Source organism: Parasteatoda tepidariorum, chromosome X1, assembly GCF_043381705.1.
Source record: "Parasteatoda tepidariorum isolate YZ-2023 chromosome X1, CAS_Ptep_4.0, whole genome shotgun sequence".
In the NCBI taxonomy this organism is placed as follows: Eukaryota; Metazoa; Arthropoda; class Arachnida; order Araneae; family Theridiidae; genus Parasteatoda; species Parasteatoda tepidariorum.
The window spans coordinates 23,709,049-23,721,364 of NC_092214.1; the positions used below are offsets into that span (position 1 = coordinate 23,709,049).

General features: G+C 27.7%; 1 protein-coding gene and 1 long non-coding RNA gene across 2 annotated transcripts in view; one reads left to right on the top strand and one right to left on the bottom strand.

Annotated features, from left to right (window-relative positions):
- Positions 1 to 12,316, bottom strand: part of LOC107447908 (glutamate decarboxylase) — a 67,997-nt gene that overhangs the window by 34,427 nt on the left and 21,254 nt on the right. The gene's annotated exons all lie outside the window — the stretch shown is intronic.
- LOC122269691 (uncharacterized) overlaps positions 12,021 to 12,316 on the top strand; it is a 45,976-nt gene continuing 45,680 nt past the window's right edge. Inside the window, exon 1 of the long non-coding RNA XR_006225328.2 lies at positions 12,021 to 12,197. This is a non-coding gene — a long non-coding RNA (uncharacterized lncRNA). The remainder of the gene's footprint in view (positions 12,198 to 12,316) is intronic.

Sequence of the window (12,316 nt, forward strand, 5' to 3'; positions counted from 1 at the left end):
AAGACGAAGAGTGATGAAAAATAACACATTTTTTGCTACTACATAATATTTTTCAGTCATTTATATGAATATAATGTAATAAAAGGGAGGAGTTTGGGAACCATTAGTGAAATTGCCTGCGTAACGGATATAGTTAACTCCCGGATATAGTGAACCAAAATTTCGGTTCCTTGAAGGTTCACTGTAGCGGGGTTTGACTGTATACATATATATATATAAGAATCAAGTGTAAGTAAGTAAGTAAGTAAAGTAAGTGAAATGAGTATAGTCATAGAAAAGGTTAAAATTAAAATAGTATTTAGTTGAAATAAAACTTTTCGTTGAACTCATTATTAACAAATCGAATTTTTCTAAAGTTTCAAATTTTTCTAATATTTAAAATTTGATTTCCCGCAACAATTTGGCTGATTTCGCACCAATTTTTCTGAGCATCAGACGTAGATCTTATTAACAATCGGCCATAGAGGCCTTCTCATTGCATACATTGACTGGCCCGCGAAGGATTTGCACCAATCAAATTCGAAAAATGTTTGACGTTTGAGCTTTGTTTCTTTATTTAATAAACATTAAAAGTAGTTTCTAGGAATCGCTACAAACTACTGTGTTTTTTGTATTGCACTACTCATTACACTATTTCTTTTAAATAGTAGCGCACAACACTATAAACTAAGGAAAAAAGTAACGACTACAGTAATTTCGCTATTTGTAGCGCGTTCTTCCGACTACTGGTTATTTGCTTATTTCAATTTTACAAATGATTAAGAGAATGCTTTTGTTTATCATATTTGAATAATTTGTGCATACTTTTTGTACCAGCGAGTTTAATTCTTGTCATTGGAAAATTAGAGCAATTTATAAGGGCAATTTAATATACACATTTCCATATATATCCAGAATTGGAAAATTTGTACAATGCAAAATTTTAGTTGAAATGTTTAATTTTATCATGTCGTCGAATGATCGTTAAGTTAGTCACTTTGTTTAAAGATACGATTCTTGTAATTTAAATAGGCGTTTAAAAAGAAGTTTCATATAACAGAGTTCTTGAGTTGATTTTCGAAATTTTACAATTCTGTAAGTGTCAACACTATTGCGACTTAGCGATAATCAAATTTAAATGTGGTATTTGATAATATAAGAAGATAGATATTTCATTAAAAATATAGTTTTTTAAATCAATATATTTAGTTATTATTAAGCTCAGCCGTAACATTGAAAGGATGATTATTGGGGTAAGTTTAGGTGCATATAATGATCTTAAATGTTATGAGATATTGTTAAGAATTGTCAGCTGATAGCTATCATTATAATATACTTACTATGTGTTTCATAATTTTTCTTTAATGAATTGTTTTTTATTAATGACTTTTATTGAAAAAGTGATAACTTTGTTATGATTCTTTGTCTAATTCATTAAAAATTTGCAAAATATTAGAGAACAGTCCTAAATTTATTAAAAAAAATTAAACTTTCGATCTCTTGAATCTGTAGAAATGCTTATAATGCTGTGAAAATGGTACGAAAAAGCTCAGTGGAAAATTAGTTTTTGAATTACTTGAATCTCATTCATTAGAGTGACATTACTATAAGAACTTAAGATATTTTGAAAATAAACTTTTTTTTTCATTAAAAAAAATTTATTTCACAACCTTTTTGAAAATTTTCAAATGTTTTCTGTTAGAGTGAGAGCAGGTCAACATTCTTGAATCTGCTTTTTTTTTCCTATAAAAACCAGTGCATACTAAATTAATCAATTAGTGCAAAAAAGACAAACAATTTTTTAAGAACTCTGCGTAACGCACTGTATGACAATTTAAATAATAACACAAATAAAACATTAAGTATTCAGAAAAATGTTGAAAAATCATTTTATTCTGCGTATAAACAAATTTGTGAAACGTTGATCTCAATTTGCCCTGTTTAATAACAATAATGAGAAAAAAAAATCATTCTGAAAAATTTTGCATGTCGCAACACGTAAGCATGATAAAAATTTTCACCAGTTTAAGAAAATATAATTTTATTTGAATATAGTGGTTAAACTCCACTTTTTAAAAAATTAGAGTTTTCATGTATATACAAGTTATTTTGACCTTATTTTAAAATTACTAAACTTTTAGATTATTTCATCTGCCAAACAGAGGAACTCAAAATGAGCAAATATGAAGCTGAGCCACTAATCAAATAAGGCTTTCGTATTATATGCCTCAAAATTTCAAAAAATTCATCATAAATTGAATTTTGTTTGAAATTTTATCTATGATATTACTAACTAACGTGATTATATGATTCTCATAATGCCGCAAACATTTTAGAAAACTTACAGACTTTAAACAAATAAGAAAACTATTGCAAACAAACTAATAAAAAATTACTAGATTGGCATAACTAAAAATATTCTATAGATAAAATTACGCAGTATTATTTGGTAGTAGATTGAATACTAATACATTTGAATGAAATTAACAGGTATTGTGCGAGGGAAACCTCACAAGGTTAGCTCGACAACAAAATGATTTTTATCAATGATTCCTTTCTTACATGGTATATTTTCTTCGAATACTGTGGTCATTAATAAAATCTAGTTGTGAAAACTTTTTTAAAGAAAGATAATTTTTTTAAAGAATGATAATTTGATAAAAAAAATTTTGAGTTTTCTACAAAAGAAAGTTTGACAAAATAATTGAAAAACAAAGAAAAAAATAATTCTCTGCTACCCCACCCTGGAAAATATACCAAAAATAAATAAAATACTTCTTTTCAACTGGAGCAAAAAAATTCAAATTAAAAGTATCTTCGGAAGGGAGAGGTTACTATTCATAAAAAATAACATGAGAGCCGTAAATTTTGAAGGAAGGATTTTATCACCGTTTTGTGAAACGTCTGCTTGAAAACGGCTGAGGGAATCCTGGATTCGACTTTCTGCCTTGCTACCCTCACTAGGCATAAAACGGGACAAAATTACAGAGGGGGAGGGATGGTGTCAAGTAACAAAGCCCCTTTGGGGGAGGGTGGGAGCTGTAATCACAAACGAGTCATCCGTCACGAAGGAGTGAGGGAATCATTGATTTCGGAAAATGGATTCTCTCCTGGGTTTGATACAGGAATCCTGAGAATCTCAATACTTGGCTTAATCGATGGTTCTTCAGATGCTATTTTGAGGTCTGAAAGCATTTTCATCGAAGAGTGGGATGGACACTTATGTCACAAAGAAGAATTTGGAGTTTTATTTTGTGATTGAAGCAAAGATAACAAGAAAAACTTGTGAATTGAATAAAGAAAAACTCGTGTTACTTTTAATGGATTTAATTTCAAAAATATTAATACCTTGATCGTTAAATAAATAAATAGCTAGTTATTATTTCTGTTTCTCATCTATTTTTTCTTCCTGTAGTCATAGTTATTTTCCTCATTTCCTTATTGTTCTTTCATTTAAAAATTACAATAAATTATTGAAAAAATTATAAATTTTTATTTTCTATTCGTATAGAGATGCTTTCGAAGTTTTTTATTTAATTCTTCTAGATAGTGATTTTATTAAAAAAAAGAAACTCTCCTAGATATCCCATAGAGATATTCTATAGAGATGCTTTCGAAGTTTTTATTTAATTCTCCTAGATAGTGATTTTATTAAAAAAAAAAAGAAACTCTCCTAGATATCCCATAGAGATATCCTATAGAGATGCTTTCGAAGTTTTCATTTAATTCTCCTAGATAGTGATTTTATTAAAAAAAAGAAACTCTCCTAGATATCCCATAGAGATATTCTATAGAGATGCTTTCGAAGTTTTTACTTAATTCTCCTAGATAGTGATTTTATTAAAAAAAAAACTCTCCTAGAGAAAGATTTTATTAACGAAACTCTCCTAGAGAGTGATTTTGTTAACAAAACAAATAGTGATTTTTAAAGAATTTAATGAAAAAAGGTTCTAAATGGCATTTTAATGAATTTACAAACGATTGTCAAAACAGCTGCTTATAAAATACATTTTTCAATTAAACTGAAATTTAAGGACGGAAAAATTTAAGTTCCATACATACAGCTATAATATGTTTTTGAACTAAACTTTTCATACTTATATATCTAATCTCTTCTAAGAATATCTCTTGATATCTTCTTCTACAAGTTCTTCGTTTAAATAGTTGAGAGTTTAAGAAAAAATAGTGTGAGATTTGAGGAATCGACTTTTTAATTTTTACCTAATTTAAGAGTTAACGTTGAAGAAATTTTTCAAAAGTTTAAGTTGAAATACGTATAACGGAGCATAATACAGCACTTTTGATACACGTATGAATAAAAAAAGCGTCACAAATTTTTAATAGAATTATCTCTAAATAATTCTTTCCTACTCGTTGACAGGTTAACTCCTTTAATTTTATTCCAGTTTACTTTATTCAAACAGCATATACGCAAGTAATGTTGCTTACGTCGCATGTGTAAGATAATTTTGATAACATACAGATTTTTTGATTAATTAAATAATAAACTCAGTTTTCTAAGGCATTTTCTTCAAAAATTTGAAACTTTCATTTATTTGATCAAAAGTTATAAACATCATAAACAATTTTTACATGCACCGGAGACTACTTTAGTTTGCATTAAACTAAAAATAAATGACTAAAGCAGATTCAATCTGAGTGTTTTAATTGTGTCTCGTTATAACTAAACTACTTTTTATCATCCTTCAGCGTTTCAAAAATTCTTATATTTATATATATTTTGTATATTAAGTTTTAATATGATAAGATTAAAATTATTTTTAATTTCAAACATTAAATTATAATTCCAAAATTTTTAGAGCAAGTTTCTGTTTTCAAATATAATTTATATACTTAATTATATAAAAAACATCATTTGCTTCAAAACTATATAAAGATGATAAAAAAAATCGTGATGTTTCAAGGGCTCAAAAATAGGCATCCATTCTCTGAAAATTTAAAAGTATCTGTTCTCTACTATCTAACTTGTTTATCTTTCTAATATGATAACATTGAAACTATTATTTTCAGTGTCCAGCATGAAATCATTATCTAAAATCCTTGAAAGTTTCTGTTCTCTAATAAATAATTAATTTATCTCTCTAATAAGATAACATTAAAAATATTGTTTTTAGTTTCAAACATGAAATCATTATCTAAAATTTTTGAGCACAGTTTTCTGTTCTCTAATAACCAACTTATTCATCCTTATAATATGATAACATTAAAAATATTATTTTCAATTTCAAGCATGAAATCATCGTTTAAAAATTTTAAGAAAATGTTTCTGTCTTTCAATAACTAATAGACTTGTTAAAAGAAGAACTGTAAAAGTGAACTTGAAAGAAAGTGACATCATTTAGCTTGGGTACTTTTCCCTGTTTCCGATTCAAAAGAAGAATCGTTCTTTGACAGGTCCTGATTAGGAGGTCTTGTGTGGAGGAAATTAAATTTGTGAAACTAATTTAGTGCCAACCGATGCCCCTATTCGCACACAAAGTCAGATGACACCTCGATATCGCCTAGATAAGGATGAAAAAGTACTCATTTTCCGGTAGGAGAAACCGCGATTCGTTAGTTTGGCTTTGAAATGCTCGCCACCCCTCAGATATGGTGATATAGCATACATTTGCTGGGTGTACTTCAATTTTCGCAAAAAAATGTTGCGGTATTATGAATCAGAAAACGCAAAGCAATATACTTATCTACGCAACTGAATTTATTCTTTTTTCTTGTTACAAGATAAATAACTATTTTTTTCGTTCAAAACTTTAGAAATAATTAGAATTTTAAGTTATATATACCTTTGATAATTCTTTCTGTATTTGTAGATGTTATGTTTTTTAACCGTCGTTGAACAGCCGACCCAATTTTTGGGATTATGACTACTAATGTTCAACTGCGTAGCCTTGTGATTTTGAACCCAATCCGGAAAACAAGGGAACTCCTGGATTAAGTATTGGGAGAAATTTACCTTCGTGGAGGACTTTTTGATGGAACTAACCCTTATTTGCGCTACATGGAGAGGAAGACTATGAGAACCTCTCACGGTTAGCTAGAGGTCAAGGAGACTCTAACCTATGATCCGTCCACCACTGAGGATATTTCACGTCAGCACTGTGAACGGAGCAATCCGGATGCGGATTTCGTATCTACCAGCCATTGCTGGGATTCAAACCCAGTTCACCTCATTGGAAGACGAATTCTCTATCCCCTGAGCCATCGCGGCTCAGATGTTGTGCTTGAATTTTAAAGTTGTATTTGAAAAAAAAAGTCCATCGCATCATCATTTTTCGGGGNACGAGAACCTCTCACGGTTAGCCAGAGGTCAAGGGGACTCTAACCTATGACCCGTTCGCCACTGAGGATATTTCACGTCAGCACTGTGGACGGTGCAAGCCGGATGCGGATTTCGTATCTACCAGCCATTGCTGGGATTCAAACCCAGTTCACCTCATCGGAAGACGAATTCTCTATCCCCTGAGCCATCGCGACTCAGATGTTTTGCTTGAATTTTAAAGTTGTATTTGAAAAAAAAAATCCATCGCATCATCATTTTTTGGGGAATCGAACCCAGCAACCTTATTGGGGGGGGGGGCGAGTGCTCTATCCCCCGAGCAACCATGATTTAATCGACCGTTTGTGAGAAATAAAAAAGATAAAAACACTATAACTAATCTTTTATTCACATCTGATTCGTTTCTATTGTACTATTTTCAATTAGTTTCGCCTAACATTCATTACATAAAATTATCCAATTTTTGAAAACGCTTATAAAAGGGACATAAATATATGTTTTTTTATTAGTATTATTTCAACATGATTTAACAATAAAACATATTAGTTATTATTTTTTAAAAAAAAATGCTTTTTTTAGTAATGCATAGCTGGAAATCCTTCGAAGTTCTAGGTAAGGTAAAACTCATTACAAAACTTTCTAAGTCGTATTGATGAAAATTTAACTATTCATATATACCGATTTTTTGGACTGCAAGAAAAAGACTTTTATTTTGTTTTGATATTCAAAACATAATTAAAAACGTTATAAAATATTTGTGCCTTTTTTAAAAATTTCATTCTTTGTTCCTCGTTCTAGAAGTGAGAATCGGTTTATTCTTTCTTTTTTCTCCGCTTCGTAAGTATTATGCAGGAGAAAGTAGTTTTACAATGTTTCGTTAAGTTATCGCTTTCATTGCTCATATTTTTTTTTTCTGCTTTTGTCGTAAAATTCATAAGAATGTTGCCTGTTTGTGTAGAGGTCTAGACAAAATTTATGCTGAAATTTTCTTTAAGAAACATTTAAAAATTGGATACAAAATAAAGTAACTTTTGAGGGAACGAAAGAACTTAAATTCCTACTTAATGATGAAGATGGGAGAAATGTAAGGGATTAGAATACGATTACAATTGTAATCATGTTTATAATTTATCCTAATTTAGAATTGTAATCGTGGTCAACCATTATAAAGAGCATTGAATATATATAATCTAGGCTAAAAGTATTCTTGAATCATGGTTACAATAAATTGTTGACAGGGTTATTAGCAATAATTATTTATTTGTTATCTCCATACCTTATCATTAAGTTAAACGGGATTACATTTGTTTTTCTTTTACTATAACATAAAGTATAATGCAAAAATAATTCGTTTCTGACAAAATATTATTGCCTTACAAATATCATATAGAATGTCCAAAAGATATCAAAACGGTGACATACCTTTGGAAATACTCATCGAATGAAAAATGAAACCAAATGAATTTATCCGCAAAATATAGTGAGCGTCATAATATTTTTCAAAAAAAAAAAAAAAAAAAAAAAAAAAAAAAAAAAAAANAAAAAAAAAACAAAAATCTGGTGGCAAAAAAAAAAAGTTTTTCCTTTGCTCTCTTGGAATTGTAATTAGGATTATATGAATAGGAACAGTTCTGTTAAAAAGTACATATTATGATATATTTTTCGCAAAATTGAAATGAATTTAAATAAAGTTGCAATAAATAATTAAGGCGTCATAAAGACAAAGATTGAATTATATTATAAAAGTAGGTTTTAGTACTTTAAATAAATAAAAGTTATTTGCAAAGGTACTTTTACTACTATTGAAATTTTGATTAAAACTGAGAGCCAACACTATGAGAATTTGTAGTCACTGTTATGTTTGTACAAGAAAAAATTTCGAGTAAGATTACTGTATTTGTATGGTAATGACATTTTTGGTAAAATAAAATATAATTCTGGTAATAAAACCCAAATTTTCGGTACCATTCATTTGGTAATTTCTCCGTTCTTATGGTAATGGATTAGCGGAAATTCTGGTTTTCAAAATTATAGTTCTTATTGCCACCCATTTAGTAAAAATAAAAAACTGAAGAGTAAATATAGCCGAATAAATCATTTTTATGTCATACTGTAAGGTATAATAAAATTACCAAAATGTTCTTAAGAACTTTCATTAATTTTACCATTTATTTGGTAATTTCAACCTTTTGATATTTTTTCCTTTTACCAAATAGAATAGTAATAGACTGTCTAAACTTTTATATTTTATTTAAAATTGCAGTTTTATTTAAATGGTTGATATGACCTAGGTCAGGGTAATTAGTTGTTTTCTTAATGTATTTCTCGATCAGAGGAAAAATGGGCTTAAAATGAGTCCAAGTATTTTAAAAGTACTATATTTAGATAGATCAAGCTATGATGTTTCGTTTGTAGTAAAAAAAGGATTAGTTTTAATAATTACTTGAAACAAACTATTAAATTGCTTATATTTGAGACCGATCACATCCAAAACTTCTATAAAGTAACCTATGCATCAAAAATTGAATTTGATATGCCTTATTTTGAAAAACACACTTCATGGTGAAAAAATATACTTACTGGAATTTGTTTTTTGCTTTCTTTATCGAAAACATACTGTTGCTTTATTTCCGAAAATGTGTTTTGATTGTAGGGGAAAAAACAATTGAGTTAGGTTTAGTCTTTTATCTTTCGTATGCAATTACATGCTTAATATATTAATTTTATATTGCATTTTAATAAATCAGTTTCGTATATATATGTATTATTTGACCATATAAACTTGGAAAATTTTTATGATGCAAATGTATAACATTTGCATCGGGTTTATGATTAAATTTTATTTAAAAGATCCCTTTTTTGCAAAAGTTCTGGTACAAATTTTGTATACTAGCTGGAGAAATCCCTCAAAAAAGCCTCTTAATATTATTAAATAAAACCAAAGGAAAATTCTTTGCAATAAAGAAAGAACACTAATTCAAATAAATAGAAATTTAAACGTAAAATTGTGTTAAAAAAAGTGAATACTTATAATGTATTTGAAAACAACTTAAATCTTTTAAATTAAATGTTCTAAAAATATTTTAAAACCACTTTAGTTTTTAAAGTTTTTATAGAAAAAGTCTGATAAAAAGACAATAGTTATAAAAAAAAAAGAAATAAAATATAACTTGAGAATTTTTTAATAGTAAAAAAAAATTAATATTCAATATTCGAAAAAAAAATTACAAGAGACCATATTGAACAAATAAATATCTAAATTAATTGACATGGATTTATTGGTTAATAAATGATAAAGTTTTTTTCAAAAAAAATTAAATCATTTGATAGTAGAAACTGTTTTACAAAATACTTTGCCAAATATTTGCTTTACATTTTTATCAGTCTTTTCTACCCAGGTTTGAGGGGTGTTTTTTTCTCCACGCGGAAAGTACTATACAGGAGAAAATACTTTTACAATGCTTCGTAAGAAGGTTTTCGACATTTTCCCTACACAAATTTTTCTTTTCCTACTGAGTCTATTTTATGGCAGTTGATGTCGAAGCGTTGGTAAACCTTGCAATTTTTTAAGGCATGTGTTAAAAGTATTATTAGAATTTCATACAAATTGAAAAATTTTATGTGAGAGAAAATAGTTTGAATGTTTAGACTGATTTCAAAGTATCGGAGCGCATTACAATTGTTAATGAGCATGTTAAAATTATCATTAGAATTCTAGACAAATTGAAAGTTCCTATGTAAGAGAAAATGGTTGAATAGTGTAAAAATTTAGACTATAGCTGTAAAGTGTCGGCACGCCTTACAATTGTTAAGGAACATGTTACAATTACTGCTAGAATTCCACACTAATTGAAGAACTTTGCGTGGGACAAAATGGTTGAATAATTTGAACGCTTAGACTATTGATTTTAAAATGTAGGTAAACCTTGCAATTGCTTAGGAACGTGTTAAAATTATTATTTGAATTCTATACAAATTGAAAAATCGTATGTAGAAGAAAATGGCTGAAATAGTTTGAATATTTTTAAAGCGTCTTTTAAACATGTCCTCCAAGTAAACTCATTAGTAAGTAAATGTTAATTTCTCTGAGTACGATTACAAGCTTAAGTTTTTATTTATGTGGTGGAGAATTTTTGGAAAGCGATTCTGTTACATTTCAAAAGGTTTTCTACTTTTTTTCTCAGGTGTTAAAACGGTTTCATTTTTTACATGCATAAATTTACAGTTGTGTCTAAAATAACATTTTGGTATTTTCAAATTACAAATATTAAATAAAAATTTTAAAACAGAGAAAAAGTATTTCAAATTATTTTTTTGATTTCATGAATAAATATCACAACTCACGCAATGTGTTAAAATGATATTGAAACGAAATTTTAATTTTGATAAGAATAAATTTCAGTTGAAATTACTGAAATTTCCTCAAGAAATTTCTACGTTAGAAACAATGTTTTTATACATAATTCAGCAAACAACAGTTCACATTTTTTATAACATATTTTCTTTTGAAAAAATTTAATAACTTCAGGGATATTTCTTCACTGTTTTTCTTTGAGGCATGCGTAGTAAAGCATTCAAGAACAAAGGCAACGTGCAAAAAAGTAAATTAATAACTAAATAAAATAAATAAATAAATAAATAGATAAATAAATAAATCGATAAATAAACAAATCGACAAATAAATAATAAATAAAAATTGGACCATCACTATTTTTTAGCTCAAGTTCCTTTTAAATATTTTATAAAATAAAAAGTAAATGAAAACGAGAGATATCGAAAATATATATTTTATTCCTAATAAAATAGTAGGAGCTAATTAATTAAAATTACTCATGTAAAATGAAAGAATTGAAATATGTATTAAATATTAATGGTTATGTCTCAGACTTAAAGCTGAGAAAGCTTTTAAAACTTAGTTCAAATTGATTTATAACAAAATCATTAATATAAATAAACATTAAAAGACCTGACTAGTTTTTGTGATTAAAAATTGAGCTACTGTGAGAAAATTGTTTTGGCTAAAGCAGCATTGGATGCTTGTGCGTTTTTTTAGTAAGATTCAAGCTTTCTTAAGATTAGTATATTCTCAAGATTAGTATTCTCTACAAATTGAGAAACATTTTTGATCGTTCATGTTTTATCTTATAACTTTTATGGAAGGGTGTTGTCAAGATGAATCTTAACTTCCCAGATATTCAGAAACATATAGAAATAATAGCAATTTGAATTCAGAAACATTTAGATCGCATGCACAATAACTGTCGCTCATCGAACTGGAATTAAATTTTTAATTTCAAATTAATATGCAGTTTTATCAATTAACAATATTTTGCACGTAATGAACTTTTTTTTTCAATTAAATCGTAAGCACAATTTTACCACTTAATATGTATACTACTTAAAAATTTGGTAAATAAGGATTCCATTCCTTATCTCATTTTAAAACTTAAATTAGTTACTAAAGATTATGTACTTATGAATTTATTTATAACTTCTTGTTAACAACTTGAAATAAGAAAAAGTTTCTAAATTAAATTTACAATAAACAACATCCTATGATATCGGCATTTATGTGATGAATGAATTTAAATATTTTGATTGCTCACGCTAAATGAATAAACTTATTCTATGGTATAAAAGTATTTAGAAGCTAAAATTCAAAAAATAAATGAAATTACACCCTATTCTATCGAATATGAGAATCAGGCGTGGTTTCACCGTATATTAATAACGCAACGAAAGCTGCTACTGACATCCTCCTTTTGTAGCAGCTGTTGCTGACACATTACGCCATACTCAACTTATTCTGTAACATTTCAGTCCTTCAGTATAGCGAAAAATTTATAAGAAATAGTAAAGGCAAATGTTTTGCATTAAAATTTTCTTTGACTTATGTAGAACTAGGATTCTGAGTTAATTGGTAATAACAATGTAAAATTATATTAAATGTTTTAAATGTTTTAGTTGTAAATGAACCTATGTATCTTTTATGTTTTAAAATTTTATAAAATGATATTTTTTAATATGATTTCTAAAATT